Source organism: Triturus cristatus, chromosome 1_2 (genome assembly GCF_964204655.1).
Source record: "Triturus cristatus chromosome 1_2, aTriCri1.1, whole genome shotgun sequence".
NCBI lineage: Eukaryota > Metazoa > Chordata > Amphibia > Caudata > Salamandridae > Triturus > Triturus cristatus.
In genome coordinates, this window is record NC_140580.1 from 280,523,052 (window position 1) to 280,548,614 (window position 25,563).

General features: G+C 45.2%; 1 protein-coding gene across 2 annotated transcripts in view; it reads left to right on the plus strand.

Annotated features, from left to right (window-relative positions):
• The window catches only part of LOC146867161 (polyunsaturated fatty acid 5-lipoxygenase-like), a 1,030,548-nt gene that overhangs the window by 92,894 nt on the left and 912,091 nt on the right, over nt 1-25,563 (plus strand). Inside the window, exons 3-4 of one of the 2 annotated variants that reach the window (XM_085603717.1) lie at nt 6,211-6,270; nt 13,397-13,466. The gene's annotated coding sequence lies outside the window, so the exon portion shown is untranslated. The remainder of the gene's footprint in view (nt 1-6,210; nt 6,271-13,396; nt 13,467-25,563) is intronic. The other variant, XM_085603716.1, reaches the window with a different exon arrangement.

A 25,563-nucleotide genomic window follows, 5' to 3' on the forward strand; every position in this document is an offset into this window, starting at 1 on the left:
GTATTTCACCGTCTGGATCTCCCCTGTCTTTGCTACTTCTTCCGGGTCTCGTCACGGCTCCGGAGCGGTCGAACAATGATCCCCACGTGGGACGGCACAAAGAAAAAGGAGAAAGAAACCAAGGATTAGGACGGTCGTCCTGCACTCTATCAAAAGGGGCCGTGAGTGAGGGAAACCGAGAGCTCAGGTGATTCTATTGCTTCCTTAGTGTAAGCGGGTGCCAGTGCTCAGTGAAGGGAGGGGGTTGCAGGACCAAGCAATATATACAACCAATATCTCGGTACGGGCTCTCACAGGGGCGGCGGTGTCCTTCTTCCCACCCAGCCCGCTACCCGTCCCCGTACCTGTTCGAGCCACGCTCCTCCCCTGGGAACGTGGCGGGGCGGCTCGAGGAGTTGTTGGCCTCCTGGCTTGTTGGGGTCTTCTCCAGTCGTCCTTTCTTCGAGCGCGTCGATCTCTCCTCCTGTCCACTCCTCACGGTTCTTCTTTCGCCTCCACTCCAACTCTCCTTCAACCTCCAGGGAAACGCCGTTCATCTCCTTCCGGGATTCCGCTATCTTTGTACAACCCACCAACGTGACGTCAGCAGGGGGAGGAGTTTCGTCGTGCTGAAAGGCTGAGTTAAAGGAACCTCATTCCGTTTCTTGAGTCCAGTCTTGTGATTGATACGGGTACCACTCGTCCGTCATACAGGGTACCTCCGGCCGCTGTAGGGGAAGAGAAGGGGGCAAAAGATCGCCTTTTGAACAATGGTTCCATGAAGCCGCTGGTGACTCGGGTATGTCCTCCGCCCCGTCACACCTTGGAAATAGTTTACGGCTGATAAAGAGGACCGGGCGCTCAAGGCCTTCTTTTGTTTTTTGGAAAGCACGGCCCCCAGGCTTATTTCCGAGGCATCTGTTTGTAGGATAAAGGGTTCCCTGAAGTTGGGTGAAATAAGTATAGGACTGGAAGTTAAGGCTTTCTTGAGCTCGTGGAATGCCTTTCTGGTGGCTTGCGGGGGATTTACCAGGTCTTTGTTCCTTTTCTCTTTCTTCAGTAAGTTGGTTAGTGGTGCTGCTATTTCAGAAAAATTGGGTATAAACCGGCGATAGTAGCCTAGTAAGCCCAAAATGGATTTAACGTCTTTTGTGGTAGTAGGGAAGGGGGTGTCTAAGACTGCTCTCACTTTCTCTTGTTGGGGAGCAATAGCCCAATAGATATATTATTTGACTTTGGTGAAGCCTATCCTGGACTTTTTGGAGTTCACGTGGAGCCCTGAGGTCTTAAGTGCTTGGAATACCTTCCCACAATGGACGAGATGTTGTACCCAGTTAGGGCTAAATATTATGATATTGTCAATGTAGGCTGAGGAGTACTCTTGATGTTGGGAGAGAACTTTGTTCATGAGCCTTTGGAACGTCACTGGTGCTCAATGCAACCCAAAAGGCAAGACAATGCACTTGTATAACCCAGTAAGGGTGCTAAAGGCGTTTTTTTCTTGATTTTCCTGTTTAAGTGGTACCTGCCAATAGCCTTTCGTAAGATCAAGTGTGGTTATGTATCGGGTTTTGCCTAATTTGTCGATTAGCTCATCGACTCTTGGTAATGGGTTTGAGTCAAATTTAGAGATGGCATTGACCGATCAGAAGTCTATACAAAAAAAACGGATGGAACCATCTGGTTTCGGAACTATGACAATGGAGGCGGACCAGTTACTGCTGGAAGGTTTTATGACTCCTAGTTGTAACATGCTCTCTATTTCGGCAGCAACTGCGTCCCGCCTATTGGCTGGTATCCTGTAGGGGCGTTGTTTTATTACTTTGTTTTGTAGGGTAACAATGGCATGTTCGACTATTGTTGTTTTTCCCGGGAGGTCGGAAAAGATGGGGGAGAAGGACTCTAAGAGGGCCTGAAGAGACACTTTTTGTTCCTCTGTTAGATGTTCGTTTATGGGCAATTGAGTCACTGTTGAAGGAATGGGTTTTGAGTCGGACAAAACGTAATGGGTATCTTTGGGGAGCGGTCCCAACCATTTCTTTAGTAGATTTATGTGGTATATCTGGGTTTTGGTTGAGGAAAGGTGTAACCGGTAAGTAGTGAGGCCTATTCTTTCAACAACTTCATATAGTCCCTTCCATTCTGCCCGTTTATGGGGTGTAGAGGAAGGTAGGAGTAGGAGCACCCAATCATGGACCTGTAACTGTCACCACCTCTTTCCTTTATTGTAAGACATCTGCTGGCTTCTTTGAGCTTTTCTAGGTTGTCGTGAGCAAAATCTTAAAGTTTCTGTATGCAGATTTTTAGGCTTTGGGTGTATTCTAGAAGGTTTTGTGTGTCTTCTTGTTTCTCTTGTTTCCAAGCTTCTCTTGTAATTTCTAGCAAGGTTTGTGACTGTCTCCCGTAAAGAAGTTCAAAGGGAGAACAACCCAAGCTTCTCTGAACCTGGCTTCTAATAACAAAAAGGGCGAGGGGCAACAACATGTCCCATTCTTTCCCTTCGGTGGTTAGCATTTTCTTCAGGGTTAGCTTTAAGGTGGCGTTATATTGCTCGCACAGACCCTTTGTCTGAGGGTGATAGGCAGATGTTCTTATTTGGGTAATATTCAAGGTTTTACAGACTTGTTTCATTAAACGAGAAACAAAGGGGTTTCCCTGGTCTGTTAAAATCTCTCGGGGAAATCCTACCCTTGAAAACAGTTCTACTATCTTTTCACTGATGTTTTTCTGTAGAAATCAAAACCTAATCTGGGGCTTCACTGATACACCTGGTCCTTTTAAACCAACAAAGAAGAGATTGGCACAGAAGCTGTAATATAAAAGACATATTTTTATTCATTTAACCTCTAAAGAGGGAAAAATGCGTCATACAGAATTCTCAAATCACTGTAGGAGACATTTCTAAGGAGTACAGAGAACAGGGGCATTATATACCCACACAGGGGCTGAAAAAAGGCAGTACAAGTACACATGAGAAGAGTTATGCACATAGATGGTCATACAGAAACTGCACAGTCAACAAGTAGGAGGAGTAATAAGTTGCTGACATCAGTTAGAACAGCCTGACAGTTCTATACTAGGAACAGGTGCATTCTACTAGCTAGGCCCATCTGAGCATGTGCAAGACTCTGGGAGAGGGAAACAGCAAATGTCCAGCACATAGCTAACTAAAATGGCTGCCAAGACAAAATGGCTTTCTGCTCATGCTAAGAGATTAATGCAATCTTCAACAGATGGTCCTTTTAGCATGAGCTAAAGACATTCCTGTAATCCAGTAGGGAATATGCATATTAATTTTTTTCATAAATTTATCAATATCCTAATTCATTGCTTGGTGGGCATTTCTCATTCTAAATATTGTTAAGCGGGTATGTATAAGGTATAAGCAGGAGTACAAAGGGAACAGAGCATTGGGTCATACAGATAGCAGGAGAGAGTAATTACTATTATCAGAAACAGAACTATTAGCTTTCTAGTCCTAAGCAAATCCTAGAACCATCCAGTAAAAACATTTTCAAGGCTCCTATGCATTTCAGTGACCATCCATTTCAACTTTAAAATAGCCAACAGCACATATCTAATAAAAACATTTTCGCTAGACTTTTCCAGTGTTTCCCTTATCAGGGCTAGAGTATCAATCAAGGAAAGGGTAAAGTAACATTTGTCAACTGCTCAGAGGAACTTTTCTCTTGTAGAATAAACATTATTCCTAATACAATTCTGAAAGCAGTCAGACATATTATTACTAAAATGATCCTGGATCCAGAGGACCAGGAGGACCACACAGGACCATAAGAATTAGGACGAAGAGCTGCAAAGGGCTGCTCCTCCTCAAAAATGGGACGACCAATGGGGTACATTTTCAACAAAAAAGAAAAAGAAGTCCTTAGGAAATTAAAGCCGCTGTACAACCAACCAGAGGGGAGTCTTCTCCCTGTGTCCGTTTGAGCCTCACAGGCAGGCTCTTGTTGTCCCCACGGTGGAGCTGCACAACTCGCAACTCAGGAATCACGGCCCAGTTTCAAGGGAAAAGTTTCTTCTTTCAGGATAGGGCAATCACCCACCAGGGCAAATGCTCTCAGCGATCCTGTCCAGTGTCTCAGGCAGTGCACCAGTTTTCTTCATTTCAATCTAACAGGCACCAGAGACACAGCATCTGTACCCTGAACTCAAGTCCTTCCCTAACTCCTGTATTACTCTGCTGGCACACTGCTCTTTTGTTGGGGCCATAGATTGCATTCAGTGTGCCCAGGTATCTCTTGACCAACAAAGGTGAAGACTTTACAGCCACTTTGGGACCAGGATTCAGAGGCCTGATGCTAGGATCTCTGAAGCACCCCTTGTTTCAAAGGGGGTTACCTCAAGCAAAAACTTTCTCGCCTTCCTGGTCGGTCTGTGACTCTCGGCTGGGCATCAAAAACTTGATCCACGATTTCTCCTTTCTGATTTGTGACCCCGTCTTTCGCCCAAGACAGTGGCAGGGGTACACACTTCACATCCCAGTGCTTCCGGCCTTCTACCTTCACTGAGGTCCTGGTTGCCAGCAATACCTGTGCGGGTTACCTTCACTTTGACTTCAAGCTGGACTGGTGCTGACTCCTCAAGCTAGATCTGACGTCTGCGCCCCTCTGGCAATGGTTGTAAGGCAGCAAATATCTATTGGTGGACAGAACAAAAGGTCTTTAGACAAGGCACAGAAATAATCTATCAACAGCGAGGTTAGTCTCAGAATACTTCCTAGTCTAGGGACGCCCCATATATTAGCAAGGCACCCAAGAACCACTTTCATCTATGTGACAGTAAAAAAACACAACAGCCTCGACCTATTGGCAAGTATAAAAGGAACTCTTTGGTGAACTGACAAGAGTAATACGTCACCCAATCCCAAGCAGCCAAGGCAGTCTGTGTTCATTTACTAAATTCTCAGGAAGATAGAAAAACAATACAGACATACTCCAAATCCTTACATCTGTATATTCCTATCTTAATCATCTAAAGACCCTCAAGAAAAAAAGGAAATGTTCTACACTTTTACTCATAGACTTTGCATTACTTGTACAGGACTGCAGACACTTCTAAAATGATTTCTCTTAATAAAAGCACCTACATTGTATGCTTAGGACCATGCTCTCATGTTATAGGAGCAACAGGAAAATCTAAAACTGCTAATTTAACAAGGATTCCTATTACATAAAGAACTAAAAACTTCTACATAATGGGTACATTTTCTCCAGCAGAACATCTTGTGACAAACAGACTCCTATAAAACAATATTTTCCTCAAAAATGTTTGCTAAGGATCACATGGGCATCTTCCCTGCATTCTATTTCTCACAATCCAAACTATGCAACATCAGCTCTAGTAAGGACTGTCAGTTTATTTACACAGACTATCTAATAAAAACTAGCAATGCCCTTGCAAAACTGTATGTAGCATGAGAATAACAAACAATAGTGGTGTTATCACCTGAGAATTTTAGAACAAAAACTACCCACAGCTAGTTCCCCTTAAAGATCAAATAAGGAAACAGCAATCTAGACTACTCATCCTTTCATAATTTCATCAGACAGGGTGGGCAGTAACATAGCAAATTTATTTATTCATTTTATTAATGCTAATAATGTTTAAAACAGTATTACTGAATAGCCAATTAAATGTCTCATGGCTATTTCACAGACAGTTTAGACAGGCTCAAAAGAAATTAAGAAAAAGAGAGAGAAAACATAAATTTGCCTACCCTTAATTTGTAGAGGAGCTAGCCTCCTTCCCCCATTTTTGACAGTAGGAAACCTGTAACAGGTTTCATTCTCTCAACACTATCAACCCCAATTTGTAGCAACTGGGCATAAACAAACATATTCCTTTAGCAAATGTACAAGTGTAACACAAGGGCACATGAATTCAAACTAAATCCTATTGCTTCCTTAATTCAGCCCTAAAAGCATTAGTGCTTTACATATGGCAGAGCCATTGTCTTAATAAGAGCTCACATATACCATTATTATTCAATCTGTTCATTTGAGTGAACAAAAACTTGCTTTTGCAAAAAAAAGTAAGCAAGACCTCTTTCTGTCCCTGCCCTGCCATTTCGTCTTTCTAATGTTGAAATGTCAAAGCAAATGTTGCGCTGAGCCCTGCTTCTAAATGTAGAACTTCGACCTTTAACCTATTCGCAGCTGTCCCATCTTGCGTGCAAGGTTTTCATGCAGTTTTACTTTTACCAATTCAAAGTGACCCTGGAGACTGAGAGCGCAACAACCCACTCCATTCCTGTCTACCAGCAATTCAGAGGTAAGCTTAATAACTTCTGCCAGTTTTTTGTACATATTTATATTTGTAAGCAGTGTGCTGAGTGCTTGTCTAGCAGTTTAGATGTCAGCTATTCATTCTATGCTTACATATGTGCATTTACTGGAGCCTAAGGCAGTTTAAAAGCTGCTCTGATTGGAATAACCTCATTTAAATAGTGAATTTTACTCAATTTCGACTTTGATGTTTGGGGCACTTAAAAATGAATATCCTACAATGGTTTTGCATAATAGTCATCCCCAGAATGTCCTCTACATATCCCAGAGATGTGGCATCAGAAATGTATAATGTATACCCTTATAAAAATGAGTTTTGTATGCCTGGGTAAAGTGACATTTCACATGTAAGTGACCCCCTATTGCTGTATAGCACGGCTTAAATTCAATTTGGATGCTAGGAGGTCACAGCATCATTATTAGGCATTATAAATATTAAAAAACGAATTTAATGCACCTAATTTAAATAACATTTTTTATATAATCAAAATAATTTTTTTTTTAAATAAATCTAATCACTTTGATGAGTCCACATATGAAAAGCAAGCTGCATCCCTTTGCCTATCATATTTAAATACATTCATTCTTAGCCCTAAGCACAGAAGCTTAACTTGAAACATCTTAAGTCTGCGCCACTTTTAAATGAAGGACAGTCATTATTATTTAACATCAAAAACCACTCTTATCCTTATTTAAAAAGGCATTAAGAAAAGAAATCCCTACTGTCAATCTGTCCTCTGTTTATCAAAAATAATGAAACTATATTTCTAACTTTTAAAACAGCAGTCTGAAATGCAGGATTTTACACAGTTTTTGACTTCAGCTGTTTTCTGTGGCCGGAGTCAGAAATACCCATGTGCTGACACAGCTGCTTGACACGTAAAGGCGTCGAATTCACACGCCTTTCAAGTCAGCCTTTCCACAAATCTTGTTGTTCTGTAATGTGTATTCAGGTCTGCAACAACCAACTTACTCAGATAATGTGAATGCCTGTTAATACCTTATACAGAAGGATAAATGCTGTGACATTTTGTATCTTAATTTTATCTATTGCAAAACACACAATTTCGTTTTTTAAAGCTTTTTTATTCCTATTAAATGTGGATTCTAATTTTATCTTTAACATTGTGGCAATTCGCACACATGTATAGTGTCTTACTCTGTCAATTTAAAGATAGCGTGCAGCTATTTAGCATATATTATATAATTCATTGCTGGATTCTTTTAAAATATATTTTATTTTAATGATATTTGGCATAACAGAATGATGACAAAAAAAAAACATTGAGCTCATTCCAGACATTTTCAAAACGGTGTCATACACATAATACAGGGCACTTAAGGCTAGCCATTCTTGCACCAAGAGCGCAATCGCTACTTACAAGTACCACTAATGACAAACCACAGACATTTAAACACACATTTAACCCACAGATCAACACTTAGGACAGAAACAAAAGACAGCCCACAGACTGTACTTAAACCAAACTATTTGAAAATACTAGTTGTAAGTCATATTCACTAGATTTGGCTGGCAGAACACCAGGAAAAAAACGCTCTGCATATCACCACTTATGAATGTTACTAAGTGCACAGACCAGGATCCTTTCTACGTACATATTTAGTTCCTCGGGGTACTAGTCACCAAGGAAGAAATACGTTTTTATACCTAAACCTAGTTAAGTATCCCCTCTAGGGGAGCCGGCTAATTCAATACAAGTTCCAAGGGTACCTACACAAATGCAACACATTCTACGATGTGTGCTAAGAACAGGCATGCCAAAAATATTGCAGCATATACAATATTATACACAAAGTAGCACTTAACTCAAAGTGTGCCGTTTTACAAATGTTTCTCATTACCTGCCTACATAAACTGCAGTTTACATATTTCCAGATTCCAAATATTGGCCAATTTCCATACAAATCCAAGAAGCGTCGTCACAAACGACCTTACCAAGCACAAGTTTCCAGATTCTAACTGCCAAGTTCTGAGTGACCAAACGGTCATTTTTAGAATACTCACGCCAAAAATGTTCTCAGTCAGGAGTGGTAAGCAGTTGGAGGAGTCCAATCAGGAAGACCAGAAATATACTGGGCTGCAGAGACAGAATCTCAGTTTTAGGGTACCTTTTTACTAGAGTCCTGTTCTGTCCTCCTCAGTAGATTCCTGTCTCCCATCAGGATCACTCCCTTGGATAGCCACTTCTCTGATGAGCCTCACAGAGGGCACCAATTGTAGAAATCAAAACCTAATCTGGGGCTTCACTGATACACCTGGTCCTTTTAAACCAACAAAGAAGAGATTGGCACAGAAGCTGTAATATAAAAGACATCTTTTTATTCATTTAACCTCTAAAGAGGGAAAAATGTGTCATACAGAATTCTCAAATCACTGTAGGAGACATTTCTAAGGAGTACAGAGAACAGGGGCATTATATACCCACACAGGGGCTGAAAAAAGGCAGTACAAGTACACATGAGAAGAGTTATGCCAATAGATGGTCATACAGAAACTGCACAGTCAACAAGTAGGAGGAGTAATAAGTTGCTGACATCAGTTAGAACAGCCTGACAGTTCTATACTAGGAACAGGTGCATTCTACTAGCTAGGCCCATCTGAGCATGTGCAAGACTCTGGGAGAGGGAAACAGCAAATGTCCAGCACATAGCTAACTAAAATGGCTGCCAAGACAAAATGGCTTTCAGCTCATGCTAAGAGATTAATGCAATCTTCAACATTTCGTGCTTGGTGTTCGTAGGGGAAATGCTTCTGGGTATCGAGTTGCGTAGTCGACAATAACCAGTATATAGATATATCCCTTTTTAGGTCTCGCCTGACCCAGCGCATGCGCTGGACTGGCAAGACTTTTTGTGAGGGGTCCAAAAAATGCTACCGCCGGCCTAGAGCTACAGTGCATGTGCGCGGGCGCGCGCTTACGAGCAGAGGCTTTCCTCCTCATGCTCATTAAGCGCATCGCTCGCCGCGCTTGATCGCCAACACCATCACTTTCACTTTCGCGGCCATCTGCCTCCCACCGCGATCACTTCTGCTTTCAGGGCCGCGTGGCCGTTACTTGTACGGCTGCGCGGCCAATGCTTGTTGCTATTACCGCGTTTATCGTCAACTATGGCTGAGGCGCCTTTCATTTCTCTGGAGCGGCTTGTGAAATGCTTTCACTTTCGCGCTTAGTGAAGATTCAACACATGCACGCATAGGCATGTCGTTAAGTAGCGTATGCGAAGTTTGATAATTTTCATGGATTTGTTCACAGACGGGAGTTCGTAAAGCCTCCGAAGCATTTCAAAAACCCGCTCGTAGTCACTACTTGAAGTAAACCCGATACGTGCCGTTCATTTAGTGCCTGGTTTGCGCTGAGCTGAGTGCTTCCATTATGATTCGGAAGCTGAATGGAAACATTGTTGCAACCGCTTATGTTTCTAGAAGCGTGGTTGTTGGTAATGCACTTTTGCTCGCACTGTATGTGCCTAATTAAAGGAAACATTTAATTCAAAGCTAAGTCACACGTACTTACATTTTTCGTATGCGCGCAGAGGCATCTGGTTGTAAATAACGTGGTGCGGCTTGTTTAAAGTGCAATTATTACGATTGCAAGTCTATTTCTCATGTTGTCTGAACCAGAAGTAAATCTTTCTGCCCATTTGCGTTTTAAAACAGTTCCAAGTGCATATTTTCGAACACAGGCAGGCACTGTGCAATACTGCAGTCCACCAAAATGCAAACAACGCGTTTGCTTTTCCTATGTGTACAGACTAATTTGACCTGTGGCTCGAGAAACTTGATATATTGAAGCCATTATGTAAGGTTCAAAGTTCACCAGAATCCGCCTAGTCCTACAACAACACCTACACAGAGGAAGCATGGTTACCAAGCAGTAATCAAGCATATTACATTTCGAATACCTTTTGTCTCTTATTCTGAAAAAAGAAAATGCCAAGCTTTGTCTGAGTGCTGCCTGCACGAAAACTTCAGTAACCAACTGCGTATTCTCATGTTTTTCTGGAACACGTTGGGTAACTCATCCCTTCTTCCTTTGCATCTGTGCAGGGGATCTCAAATGGTAGATCAAAGGCCTCACAAAACCACTAGCATTTCCCTTAGTTATTTTGTAAGGTGCTGACTTTAGATGAGGCCACTTCGTAGCACTATCATTTGTCAGACGTTACAAACATGTGGACTAAAACATCCACTGAATTGATGCAAGATTGCCGTGATGGTCTTGGGTACAAATCTGTGCAGGTCCACTCTGCTTTTCGTCCTACTGAAATAGATTAAATGAGTACTACCGAGTTAGGTCACAAAAAAAACATCTGTTATCTTGAGTATAAGACCCCTCGAGGTATCTCCAAATGCTGGGGTTTACGTCCAGTTTCTGTCTGCAACGCAGATTACCGAGAGCTGTCGGGTATATAATTGCATGTTCAGACAGCAACCCCCTGGGGAAGTACGTTTTGAGATAAACAACTTTCGTGTCGAGATTCTAGCACAACCAAGTTCTGTGCGCTGTTTTACAACGCAGCCATGCTTCACAACTCATGATTTTAAGGGCTGGCATAATGTGACTGAACATGAAGTTAAATGAATATTTCTTGACCAATCAATAAGTACAAGATCAATCATCCGTGTCACTACGATAAATCGCCATTCCGCGAACGCTACGTGGCCAATACTCCACGGACTCACATTTTCGTTAAAAATTTATTTGTTTATTTTCCTGTTAATTATCTGACACTGGGGAGGGGGTCACCTGTTCCACCTAGTGGTAGCCACACCAGAGAGTGGATCTAACACACGTGACTTGCCGAGCCTCACACCCTTTTAGTAAACATGGACCGTAGGGTAGGAGTTTTTCTGTTTGAGTTTCCACACAGGAAACTCTTACTCAGCAAACCAGACCCCCTCCCTATAATTTCGGATGACTTCATATTTCCGCCCCTGTTCCATTCTGAGATCAGAAACTTTAAGCTAACTGCGCTATCTCCTAACAACTACATACAATACAGATAACGCGACCCACTTCACCATTTCGCGCCTCATTAATTTCACTACTGTATCAACAACAAGCATTAAAAATGCAATAGGTCTCGCTTTTCATTAAGTTAAAGCCATTTGCTTTGCTATACAAAACCATTAGCAAAGCAAATGGCTTTAACTTAATCAAAGGCGAGACCTATTGCATTTTCAATGCTTGTTGATTTTGGGAGAGGACCCACTAAATCCATACTTATCCTCTCCAAAGGGTTATAGATGATTGGTAGAGGTTGTAAGGGAATGGGAGGGGGTTTATAGGGGTTCTTCTTCTGACATATTTCACACTCCCTGCAGTATTTATCTACATTGGCGAATATCCCTGGCCAATAAAAATATCTCAACACAGTCTGGGTTGTTTTTTTAGGCCCACTGTGACCTGCTAGAAGGTGTGAATAGGCAAAAAATAATATTTGATTGCGAAATCTCTGGAGAACCACTAACTGTTTTCCTATCCAGTATAGTAAATTGTTTTTGCTGATGAATGAGGCAAATGAGGACAGTATCACTGGGTTGTTTGCTTGTTGCTAGGCATTCTAGAGGGTGGGGTCTTGGACTTGAGCATACTGAAACAACAGGTCCAAAAGCCAGGGGGCTTGTGTGAGCAGCGTACAAGGGGGTGTAGGAGTCTCCCTCAGTGTGCTTTTGAGTAATGTGATGAATTCTGGATTGTCTGTGCCCAAAATTAGTTGTTCGGGTAGGTTGTCCAATACTACCACCCTGACCAGTAGAGTACTGTCATTGGGTAACCTGATAGGGATTTAGGCTATTGGATATGTTCTGATGTCCCCATGAACACAGCGGAGGGGTGTCTTTTTCTAAGGGCAGATCTAAAAGTCTTTCACCAGGGTGCATTGTATGACGGACTGCCTACAACCTGAATCCAATAAGGCTGTCACGTTTTTTCCATTAATTGTAAGGCCTACGTAGATGTCAGAACCCTTTTCTTCTGTGTATAGGATGGTTTTGGGAATACAACTGACATCCATCAGCTCTATCGTCAACTTCTTTTGGGGACAGGTCCTGGCTATATGGCCCCACTCCCCACACTCGTAGCATTGGGGTCCCCTGAATGGAGCGGCATCACATCTAGAGGGCTTGTCTCTCAGAGGCTCCTGGGGTGGCCTGACAGATTTCTTCTAATTCCGCATACGTCCTGTGGCATATCGTGAGGACCCATCAGGTTCAAAAGCTAGTGTCTTTGGTTGGGCCCGAGCAAAGGACGTTGCCATCTCCACAGCTTGATCTACAGAGAGATGTGGCTGTTGACGCAGCCACTTCTGGGTGGATGTTGGGAAGGCTTCAAGAACTGCTCCAGATAAATTAGAGCCATTATTTGTTCCTTGCCGTTCTCTTGGGGTCTTAACCATTTATCCACAGCCGCCTTTAACTTGAAAAATAATGTCTTTGGGGTATCTCCAGGGTTACCTCATTCCTATCTAAATCTTGCCCGATATGTTTTGGGATCCATTCCCAAATGGTCCAATATGAGGGTCTTAATGTCCTTGTAAGGGGTGTTTCCTGTGGGGTTAGCTACTTGGTGCGCAGCCTGGGCCTCCCCTGTCAACAGCGGCGCTAAAAAGAACGTCCACTTCCCCTCCGGCCATCCACAAGCTTGGGCAGCCCTCTCGAAATTCGTAAGGAAGGTATCCCGGTCCTCGCCCGGTTGATATTTCTGGAGGGATATGTTGGGGTGCCCTGCATGTACCCCTTGGTGGCTCTGTTGGCTCGTGGTTGAGTGCGTTTGACCTTCAGCAACCTTATGTATGCATTCAACCTGCTGGGTGAGCGAAGCCTTGAACATTTCCCTGTCCGCTTGGGCCATCGTCATCTGTCTCTCTGTGGCCCATTCCAATTTTTCTTGACCACAAATTAGTTGTTGTATTAGGCTTCCATTATCTCGGACTAATGGAATTATGCCTGCATTCTCCACCAAGTATGTAGAAGAGCCGGTCAAGAAGGAGCTCACTGCATTGAATAATTTCTTGGTATGCACTTTTTTATTAGTATTACAGGAAATCACATTGATTGATTGTCTCTCTTGTGTTCTTCTTTCCCACAGGGTCTTCCACTTCAGTCCCTTAGGTGAGCCTCGGTCGCCGTCGTTCCTCGGACAGAAGGAAAAGGCTCAGGTAAGTGTTTTTGTTTTATGGTTTAGTCAATGGAGGATGTGAGGGATAAATAATGGCTATGTATAAATGTGAAGGGAGGGGTAGAGGTTGGAATAACCAAAAGAAAAATAGTAGCCGATAATTGCTGCATTGTCTTTCTGTTACGTCTCACTTATTTCCTTTTTCCTGGGTCCCTTTCACCCCTCCGCTTTCCCTCCCGTCCCTCTCTGACTCAGCCCCTTTCCAAAAGCCCCGTAGACGCCCACACACCTGGAAGAGCCAGGTCCCTCCGGGGCCATGGCGTGGTACTCAGTGTCCTTCAGTGAGGTCTGGTCTCCTTCTGCTTCGGCTTTCCCTCCTCCGCCGGGTTCGAGTGCTCCGCTCGCCAATGAGCTGTGACCTCCCCTGGGATTCAGTTCTCTCTCTCGGAAGGCTGTTGGGTCTTCTCCGTCTTTACGGTCTTCCCCGCTGGTTTCTCCGCCTCGCGTTCCCGTGCTGCGTGTAGCTGGACCAACTACTGACCAACCCGAAGCACTCTCCGCCCCGCCTTCTTAAAGCGTGTATCCTCTGACGTCCGCCCTCAGCTCCAGCTTAAAGGGGCCGCCTGTTGATTCCCCTCTCTCCACTTCTTGCTGACAGCAAAGCGGCCAACTGGTAAAAGGGGACTGTGAATATAGGAGGGGAGAAATATATGAAGGGATGGCATCCCACTCCTTATCCACTATCCCATCGTCTACTACAGGGGCTACCTGACACACCCCTTCCATAAAAAATAAATAATTTGATTCACAATTTTTCTTGGACTATTGGATATTAAAATCAGGTCAAAGAAACTTTATTTGGCCAACCTAGGCCATAAAAGCAGATAAAACACACAGTACCACAACTGATCAATATAATATATTCACAAGCATTGGCATAGCCAATAGGTCTCGCCTTTGGGACCTTATAAGTATTTAATTATGCAGCACAATATCCTTGGTGCAACATCAACTGTTGCATGGCTAAACACTTTGGGCCTCATTTATGAAAAGTGACGCATCACTGCGTGAAAACAGTGATGCGTCACTTTTCACTGCGCCCTCCCTGCGACTCCAATGATGCGTCATATTTACAGTATGACCCATCATGTCGCAAGGAGTCACAGATACGTCAGTATTTCTGACGTATCTGTAGGCGCAAAAGTGACGCATTGCTGGAGTGTGTCACAAAAGTGACGCAACTCCAGCAATGTATCCTTTCACATGGGGTAAGCCCCATGTGAAAGGGCCTGCGTCAGTCTTACGCCTGCTGTGAGGCAGGCGCAAGATATTGACGCATTTGCACCCTAGAAGTGGCGCAGTGAAATCTCGTAGATTTCACTGCGTCACTTCTACGATGCTTACTTACGTGGGAACGCCCACCCTGCATACATTATATCTGACGCAGGTATAATGTAGCGCAGGGGTTTACAAAGTGACGCATCTAGGTAGATGCGTCACTTTGTAAATATGGCGCATCATGTCGCATGTTTTACGCCACTGGTGCGTCACAAAAAGTGACGCACCGGTGGCGCAAAAGTGACGCAGGGGCTCATAAATGAGCCCCTTAGAATGTCCCAAAGGCGAGACCTATTGGCTATGCCAATGCTTGTTTTTTTTTTACTTTAGTCGCACTGCCCAGCATCCTCACACTGCATCATGGCCAACAGGTCACAAAGGTAAAGCATCTTGACCTTGCCAAATGCTTGTTTTTTTCTCACCTTGCATGCATTTACATTGTCTCTCCCATTCCTGTTTTCCTTTCTCGAACCTCGCATGCATTAGCACTGGTGAAGTCAGAGTACAGAAGAACGATCTTTACATGCGAGATGATTATGAACTTGGTATGATCGCACTGCAGCGTGCAAGGGCCGGAGGCACCACATGAGGGCGCGCAAAGAGCAGTGTGCGGCGTTTGAGTGGCAAGCCCAACTTTGTCCAATGGCAACCTGTCCCATGTGGAAGAAGGCAGGTACACGGAGTGCAGTGACTGTCATCGCTTACAACATAACTTGCAAGCCAGCAGGTGGTGGTACTGTAAATCGAGTCGCCACACAGTTGAGTATATATTGTGCTATTCAAGGCTTCAGCAGGAATTAATATCAGATTTAAGACCTATACCAGGAGTTCCAGGAATCACCCTTATGGGGAAAGCAAATGAACGGGGTATTGTACTCCATGATGGATACTTTTTACACCAGTATGGGGCAGCTACAGCATCCACCTGTAAGTGGCAGACAGGCCCAGATAGCCAGAAAGCCACAGACTAGGTGGGAAGATAATGCAAATAAGACAGGTTTGGCTTTAATATTCTCTGCCTCATCCGATATGTGGTCATATACCCGACGAGGGTCAGAGGTTTGGCGACGTTTATCAGCGAATATGTTTGTAACGTGTTCACATAGAAGGGAAGCATATGGGGGAGGGAGATACATTTCAAATTACAACACGGATTGGACAAATCAGGCATGTCTTGGAAAATGATGGAACTAGCAAAGAACCAGATACACATGCTTGTATCCTTCCTTATGGAAAAATAATTAAAGGAAGCATAAAAGTGCATTTTAAAAAAGTTGATATTTCATTATATACGTAATCCTAGCGGCTATACCAGGAAGAGGGTGGGCAACACAGGAAAACCATCTGCTGACGCAGCTACCTGTGAACAGGCAAACAGTGCAAAGGAACATTCCGGAAGTAGGAAAGCAAAAGTTGGCGAGGGAACATAAGTAACCCAGAGTGTGAGAAATTAAACAACCGTAGGACCTAAAGGGTATATAAATAAAAGGCGCAGTCGTCTTTTTACAAGGTTACCACTGAATTCGACAAGAAAACTTTTACGCATGGACAAGTACACGACAGAACAATATTTCAATCCATTTTCCTTTGTTACCAAACTCACAGAATAGTGTTTTGTTTAAAATATCCTTCACCTAGAAATGTCCAACCCTTTAGAAGAACGAACTTTTTTTTAGCCCTTTTATGCTTGCAAAAAAAACTTAAAACTGCTTAGAGCGGAAATGCGAGTCTCTTTTCACTGTCCTTTTACCCACGACTGTTTTTGGCCATCTGTTGAATTTCTTGCTTGGAATAACAAAAAATTATAACTAAAATAAAAGGAAATCTGATTTAAACAGTAATGTCAAAACTAAAAGATGGCACAAAGGAACGTGTTAATCTAACAATAAAGGTTTTAAACGAAGGGTAATAAAATTAAAAGAAAAAAGGATCAGGTAAACAGTACAATAAAAGGGACTTTTTTCACCAGTGGTTTAATCTGTAAAGCAAGTTGTTTATGTACCCGAGTGCCATCCAGTGATATAGCAAGAAATCCTGTGCAGAGAGTGGCATCATACTGCTTGGAAAAGAACACTGTTCTTTCTTGTGCCAATGCTATTTTCCGTCTTTTAAACTCGGTCTGTAATTTTAGAATGCTTCAGTGTGCCTCTTCCCATTTTCGTGCCACCTAAAGGCCCAGGGCTTATTTTAAGAAGTCAATCCTGGTAAAGAAGCTCCTTTGTGGCGCAACCGGTGGGAAAGTGATGCTGAAATGCACCTATTCTCCAGCTTCTCAGTACACTGCTGTGTAATCAGTCTGTCAGTCAAGAACACGTCGCCCACTTTAACAATTCAAGAGCATTCTTGGTGTGGTGTGTTACTTCACAAGAACGGTGCAGTGTGCACATAAAGGCCTAGGTCCACTTCCGGCAGTCTCTGGCCCACAGGAATGGTGCAGTGTGCACATAAAGGCCTAGGCCCACTTTCGGCAGTATCTGGCCCACAATAGCGGTGCAGTGTGCACATAAAGGCCTAGGCCCACTTCCGGCAGTCTCTGGCCCACAGGAATGGTGCAGTGTGCACATAAAGGCCTAGGCCCACTTCCGGCAGTATCTGGCCCACAAGAGCGGTGCAGTGTGCACATAAAGGCCTAGGTCCACTTCCGGCAGTCTCTGGCCCACAGGAACGGTGCAGTGTGCACATAAAGGCCTAGGCCCACTTCCGGCAGTCTCTGGCCCACAGGAATGGTGCAGTGTGCACATAAAGGCCTAGGCCCACTTCCGGCAGTATCTGGCCCACAAGAGCGGTGCAGTGTGCACATAAAGGCCTAGGTCCACTTCCGGCAGTCTCTGGCCCACAGGAACGGTGCAGTGTGCACATAAAGGCCTAGGCCCACTTCCGGCAGTATCTGGCCCACAAGAGCGGTGCAGTGTGCACATAAAGGCCTAGGTCCACTTCCGGCAGTCTCTGGCCCACAGGAACGGTGCAGTGTGCACCTAAAGGCCTAGGCCCACTTCCGGCAGTCTCTGGCCCACAGGAACGGTGCAGTGTGCACATAAAGGCCTAGGCCCACTTCCGGCAGTATCTGGCCCACAAGAGCGGTGCAGTGTGCACATAAAGGCCTAGGTCCACTTCCGGCAGTCTCTGGCCCACAGGAACGGTGCAGTGTGCACCTAAAGGCCTAGGCCCACTTCCGGCAGTCTCTGGCCCACAGGAATGGTGCAGTGTGCACATTCCGGCAGTCTCTGGCCCACAGGAACGGTGCAGTGTGCACATAAAGGCCTAGGCCCACTTCCGGCAGTCTCTGGCCCACAGGAATGGTGCAGTGTGCACATAAAGGCCTAGGCCCACTTCCGGCAGTATCTGGCCCACAAGAGCGGTGCAGTGTGCACATAAAGGCCTAGTCCCACTTCCGGCAGTCTCTGGCCCACACGAATGGTGCAGTGTGCACATAAAGGCCTAGGCCCACTTCCGGCAGTATCTGGCCCACAAGAGCGGTGCAGTGTGCACATAAAGGCCTAGGTCCACTTCCGGCAGTCTCTGGCCCACAGGAACGGTGCAGTGTGCACCTAAAGGCCTAGGCCCACTTCCGGCAGTCTCTGGCCCACAGGAATGGTGCAGTGTGCACATAAAGGCCTAGGCCCACTTCCGGCAGTATCTGGCCCACAAGAGCGGTGCAGTGTGCACATAAAGGCCTAGGTCCACGTCCGGCAGTCTCTGGCCCACAGAAATGGTGCAGTGTGCACATAAAGGCCTAGGCCCACTTCCGGCAGTCTCTGGCCCACAGGAATGGTGCAGTGTGCACATAAAGGCCTAGGCCCACTTCCGGCAGTATCTGGCCCACAAGAGCGGTGCAGGTTGCACATAAAGGCCTAGGTCCACTTCCAGCAGTCTCTGGCCCACAGGAACGGTGCAGTGTGCACCTAAAGGCCTAGGCCCACTTCCGGCAGTATCTGGCACACAAGAGCGGTGCAGTGTGCACATAAAGGCCTAGGCCCACTTCCGGCAGTCTCTGGCCCACAGGCTGTGTGCACTTGGTTTTGATGCCAGGGTTCAAGTGATGTCAGTATTATTAACTAAAGGTCCAAAGTTATTAGACTAGAGTGTAAAATAAAGATTGCAAACGGACAGATCATAAACATCTCAAGAGGAGCTATCGGCTGTGCGATCTGCTCCGGATTAAAAAAAAAAGAAGCAAGTCCCGCTTTGGAGATCAGCCCTTTACTGTACCCTAGGACGTCCCCTTTTCATAGCGACATCACCTGACACATGGTGACCATGTGTGCTATTTCCAGCATCCATGCACGGCAGTTAAGGGACACTCCACCAAGTGAACATAACGTCTTTTAACCAAAAACACAGATATTGCCAGGATACTACGTAGTTTTTAAGGAGTGCCCAAAATACTTCTTAAATACAGTGCTTCAGGAGCAGCCAGTGCAGGTAAAAGCAGTGGGGCATGGTTGGGGATGGGGGGGGGGGGGGGGCGGGGAGGGGGGTGAGGGAGGCTTGACAGGTGTGGCCTCGTCGTCATCTGTAGAGTCCCACCAGCCCCTCCCTCCCCGCCCTTACCTGCACGGCCGCTGCTGCTGGGATTATAATTCTTCATTGGGCAGTTTTATAAAACTACGCCTAAAAGCATGTTTGGTGGAGTAAGAACTGTTATGTCTTAAGGCCTTCAGTAATAAATTAAATAAGCCTTGTTTGAAAAAAAAGCATTGTGTCTGCAAGTCTCCGTTCTCACTAAAGTTCACCGGAGGCCAATCCTGTGCTGCTCTCAGGAGAAATCAGCATTCCTAAGGGAAAGAATGGGTGGTTAGAGCCACCATAGGAAGGCTTGGAGCCAAAGCCAGCAGGGAAGTCTCTCAAGACTCCTTGGGACTCGGGAGTAAGGTTCTGTGAAGTTCGGAAGGACAAGGTTGGGGTGCATCACTACAGCACAGTTTGAGTCTCAGTACTAGGGTAGCGGGGGAGGGGCTGCAGGCCAAGACTGGTGTAAATATAGGAAGAGCATTAGGTCTGCTCCAGAGCTGGACAGAGGGTGAGTTCTACAGGACAGGAGCATTTGTTTAGCTGTGTGTTCCCACTGTGTGAAAAGTAGCAAAGCTGCAGGAGAGGACAGGTGCGATTAGAAAGGCAGGCCTATGCCCCATCACGCAGACGTGAACTAGTGGAGCTGTGTGGACCCAGAGTACCAGAACAGCAGTGGTTCTGCAGCCGTGAGGGTAATGGTTCTGTGGAACAACTGTATGAGGGATACAAGGACTAGGATGGTCCAGGTACTGCAGAGTGGTAGTGAGGTGTACTGGTAGTGCAACTGTATCTCAGAACTGGAAAGCAGGGCTGCTGTAGAATCGAGGTACTATGGAACAAGTAGAATGGCAGAACTATTGTAGCACTAACAAAGGTGTGTGTGGGTTTCAGGACAGCCGGAATGCTACAGATAAGGTTCAGGTGCACTAATAAAGCTGTGCATGGATTTGAATAAGGGAATATTGGGGATGATGGAGGGCAGCACAGAGGAGGAAAGGGAGAGCTAAATTGAGGTGCACTGCTAAACACTTGCATTCCCTGTTCAGAAAGCAAGATGTCTGAGCTTGTCAGGCTGGATGTCCACTGATAGAGATCAGGACTAATGCACACTGAGTCTGTGATTAGGGCGTCACATTGAGAAAGCAAGGAACGCTGCAGATCAGGACTGAGGCACATTAGGAGTAAGTGCGGCTAAGCACTGAAATAGTTGGTGAGCTGCCAGATTTAGTCGCAAATGCCGAACTGCCTGTGTGTCAAAGTATACAAGTAGAAGAGGCAGGATACAGATCAGAAGTGAGGAAGAAAATGCACTTCTCAGCCCACTACCCTGCTGAACAGATATAGCTGCTCGGATGCAGGGGCATGCAAACATGGCCAGCATGCAGCCCTGCGTTGCTCTTTAGCACCAAATTGACATTTTGTGAGAGAAGCTCCTTCCTTCCCTGGGAAGAACTAGTTGTGTATGTGGATGCTCGAAGGGCAAATGTAGTGGCACTGAAGGGGGGAATACAGCAATAGCCCTCTTTTAATGTGCCGTAAAGGAAAGATGTGGCTAAAAATACCTCTACGGCTAGGAGGAGCCAAAATATGCCCCACGCGCTACTGCAGTGGTTCTTAACCAGTGTTGACAGAACCACAAAAGCGTGCGTCCTCAATATAACTGGCTACCAGTGGAAGAAAACAACTCAAGTTACATAACCGACACAGTGGGACGTGCAAAAAAACAAACAAGCACGCCTCGCGCGGCAGCAGGGGGAGGGGAGAGAGGAGGGGGCCTGCGCGATTCACTTGCGGTAGCGAGCGGCTGGCGCTGCGATAATTGATAACATATGGCGCCAGCTGCTCACTCCCGCAAGTAAATCACCAGACGTGCATGCGTTGCCATTGAAGGCATGGAACGCGTGCACGTTTTTGGCGGAAAAGCCAAAGCGATTGCTAAAGGCCTTTTGCCTATGCAGCGCATGCACGCTGCGTAGGCGAGACCTAAAAAGGACAGACTGATAATTCATATAACTGTTTCAGACAGACGAAAGGTATATGGCTCGGAAGACGCAGAGACTGGAGATTTAAACCGCCCTGGAAAGTGCACAATAGTGCTGTACATATATATAAAAACCACTAGTAAAATACAATAAAACTACTAAAACCACTCAGTGCTAAAAAGCCAATAGATGACATGGGGGAGCAGATCCAAAAACTAACCCACTTAAGCTGTGAGCAGTTTTTTCCTTTGTCGTAATGCACCTTATAAGAAACTGGCAACTCCATAACAAATCGGAGGGGAAGACAGCATTAGCAAATATATCAGAGCTGGTTTTACTTGTGCAAAGTTACAGTGCTTTAACAATGGAAGAATATATTTGTTCCGTAAGTTACCATAAAAATCACAGAAAAAAAGAAAGTGTAAAAGGTCTTGATTTGAAAAATGATCACAAGGACAAGGCATTAAGGAGTCCGTCTTGAAAAAGCCCCTAAGAACAGATAGACCCCAGTGAATAATATTAAACCTTAAACCTGTTTAAAAGAAAGAGATGATACTGGCTCTTAATAAACGACCAGTGGGATGTCGGTGGGTCCCTTGGCTCACTATTACATATTGCCTTACTGAAGGCTTGGTGAGTTCCATGCTTTCTCTTTCTACCATCCTTCTTTCTACAAACAGTGACTTTATGTCACTCAACTCACTGGGGTGCATCGGCCTATGATTCGTGAACAACTTGTGGCAACCTAGGATCTTCTACTCCTCTAAGACATAACCGAGCCATGGAATATCAAGGGCCCCTCAAGTTTCATACAGTCCTCTACAATAAGATGGCTCAGCGTAAGAGTAGGGTTAGACCAGATTGTCAACCAGTGCATTACCGGGGCCATAGCAATAGTATCAGAAATATAACCCTGCCCAAGTTCCTCATGTACCATAAAGGATGTGATACAAGGGGGTACTGCTAGGATTCTGCGGAGATGTTTAGTCTCAATGACCTGCAATTCACTAACATCTTTGTAGCCCCAAGCATCACTGCCAGAAATGGTCATGGGCACATTTCTCATTGTAAACCTTCAATAGGGCTAGTAGTGGTTTGGCCCCCAATCTCCTGACAAAGTCCAAGGTGGCTCCAGCTGCTCTGGCCAGTGTGTTTTTTTAGTGCCCTCTGAGCTACTTAAGACCCCCTTTCATCAAACGAAATGCCTAAGTATGGGAATGTATAAACTTTAGTCAATTCACCTCCCCTACACAGAAGCCTACATTTGGAAAACTTTATTCTTCTGGTCGTCAATAAATGTGACTTAGAAAAATTAATTGAAATGTCAAGTGAAACCATAAAATCTATAAAAGTGTTAACAGTACTTTGCAGCCCCACAGTCGTTCTGGCAAGTAACACTGTGTCATCTGCATACAGAAGAGCTGGGACAAGTTTAGAGTCTGCTTTGGGGATGTCTTTACATACAGCTGGCAAAACCTCCCCAAGTTAATTAATGTATAGGGTAAACAAAACAGGGGCTAAAATGCATCCCTGTCTTACTCCCCGCTTGACCTCCCAGGAAGTTGAAAGAGAGCCGTTTTCATTACATCTAACATGGGTTTCAAATTTGTATGTGACCAATGCAAAAAAGCCACCAAATCAGCATCCATGCCCATCTGTAGAAGCGAAGGCCATAATTTGGACCTATTAACACTGTCAAATGCAGAAGTGAGGTCCATAAAAGCCATAGTCAAGTTTCTCTTTTTGGCAATTGTATATTTGCCATCCCTTTCCTGAAAGCGTATTGCAGTTCAGAAATAATAGAGGAATCTTCTAACCACAGTGTTAGGTGGTACACAATCATCCTGCCCATAATTTTTGTGGCCGAACCAAGTAGGGAGATCGGGCAGTACTAAACTTGGTCCTCCCGTGCTCCCGTTTTAAAGATCGTAAGATAACCGCGGTAGACCATGAGGGTGGCAGACCACTCACGGCGGCTGCATTAAAAACCCAGGTCAAGATCTTGGCCCACCTCATGGGATCAGCTTTATAAAGATCAGACAGAACCCCGTCGGGACCCGGCGCTTTCTGCCTGGCTGTGGTCATAATAGCTTTTTGAACCTCATCTACCTTAAAAATCAAAGGACGCGTGTCTGCATTTGGGACCCAAGGGGTATCAGTCACTTCTGTATCCACCCCTCTATATAGTTCTTCAAAATGTTGGACCCATATATCAGCCGGGATGGTACAGTCCACTCTCGACTAGTGTTGATCTACGAAGAAAGGTCTATTAATAACTTCCCAAATTTACAAAACACGCACCTTCAAGAGTCCGCCCAGACTGGAAAATTCCAGTTCAGGCCAAGATGAACAAAGGAGGCACACTAAGATGAGTAATAGTGTCTGGTACTGGCTATCTCAACCACAAGGCCACTCGACCGGGGCCTACCATTCTAAGATGTGGGAACGAACATATTCAACAGTGAAGGTATGCAAAACAGATAACACATTTGACTAGAGCAGCAGGATTTCAGCCTTGAGTTTGCACGCAAAGTGTGAGGGGGCAGGAGCAGTGGCTCCGCTGAGGCAAGCACCATGAGACAGAGAGCTCGATCTTCAGATAATGGTATGAATAAAAATGGCGCCATCAATGCTAATATAAGAAAGTATATGATTTACATGTGCAAGGGTAAAGCGTTTCAGGCCTAAGCAACACAGCAATGAAATTTCAAATTTAACAAACCCTCCTTTTAGCATTGTATGCTAAAATTGTATTAGTGCTATCAGGCAGGGTCTTTACAATTCTAAAATGCTAGAACTGAAACTCCTGCATATATCATCTATTAATCAAGCAATGTTATCTATTAATGTTGGCACCAAGGGAGGTCAGCGCACTAAATTAATACTCAAAAATGCCCTCATCTATAGTGAGCAGATCCTGAATACCCTGCTGTCACGCTACCAGGAAAGGAAGGCAGCTTTACTTGACAGAAAAGGCACATCGTATAATTGGTTAATGTGGTTTTATTATTCTACAGCTTTGCAATGTCCCTCTGCTGGAAGTCGTCCGAGTTCTGTAACTGCGGTGGGGGCATCGTTGCTTCCGTTGGTTTAGTCACCTGGGAAGGGCACTCTTACGTCAGAGTTTCTATCGGGGCTCTAGACGGCCGTCTCAGTTGCAGGGGAAGCCGGAACACAAAAAAAGAAAAAAAAAAAGAAACTAAGGATCAGAATAGCGGTTTCGCCGATTAGAGCAAGGGAAGGGGAAGATAGACTGTGAGGGAGATGACACCGCGACTATAGAGAGTGATGCCCAGTGAGAATTGGTAGCAGTGACCGCCCTCTGTTAGGCATTCCCTCCCGGTGTGTTTAAAATCCCCGGAGTCGTCCCGTACCTGTTCGAGCCACCCTCCTCCTGGGGGTGGCGGGCGATGGCGCGGTATCGGTTCCTTGCCGATGTATTCTCCCACAAGTAGGGCGGGTGCGCTGCCTCCCGGTCTCTCTCCTGCTGCAGGGATCCCGATACCACCAGCCATCAGGGAACTCTCTCCTCGCGCCGCTTCTCGGGTCTTTTCCACGTCTTCTTCCTGGATCCGCTCTCCTCTCCGCTCCTCCTCCTCACTTGATAGGTCCTCGAGGCGTGGCGTCATCTGTGTCAGTCTCGCCTCCTCCTGTTGTCGGACTGATTTAAAGGGACCGTCTTCGTGCCGTACCTGCATGGCCATTACACGGGGATCAGAGGGGAGTTCTGGTACCGGTATTCCCAGCTCCTCCCGACACCTGCATTACCATGACCTTAGTATTTGAGTCAAGTCCCTGCGCACAGGGACGTACTTTCAGCATTGAAACACAACCGGTACAGCAAGCTGGGAGACAATGGATACATAGGCAATATGTCAGGATAATATCTGCAATAGCTATCAGGAATATGAGAATCTTCCATCCCCAGGTAGCAAACAAGCCCCAGAACCACCCTGTAAGGAACCAAGTACCATTCTCCTGATGTATCTCTGAAGCTATCTTGTGCAGTTTCTGTATGGCGGAGTACACAGTAGGGGCGTGGTCAGGAACGTAAACACAACAGCTACTACCAATGATGTGACAGGCCCCACCCCGATCAGCTAAGATAGCATCTAGAACCATCCGGTTCTGAAGAGCAACAAGTCTCGTGGCCTGAACCTCTACCGTAATATTTGTCAATATTCCTGCCGTTATAATATTGATGACCCCCTCTACTACCCTAGTGAGTCATCTAATATTGAGGCTGTCGGCCATAGGGCCCCAGAAGGGTAAAATGCCTTTCATCGCATCAGTAAACTGTTGCAG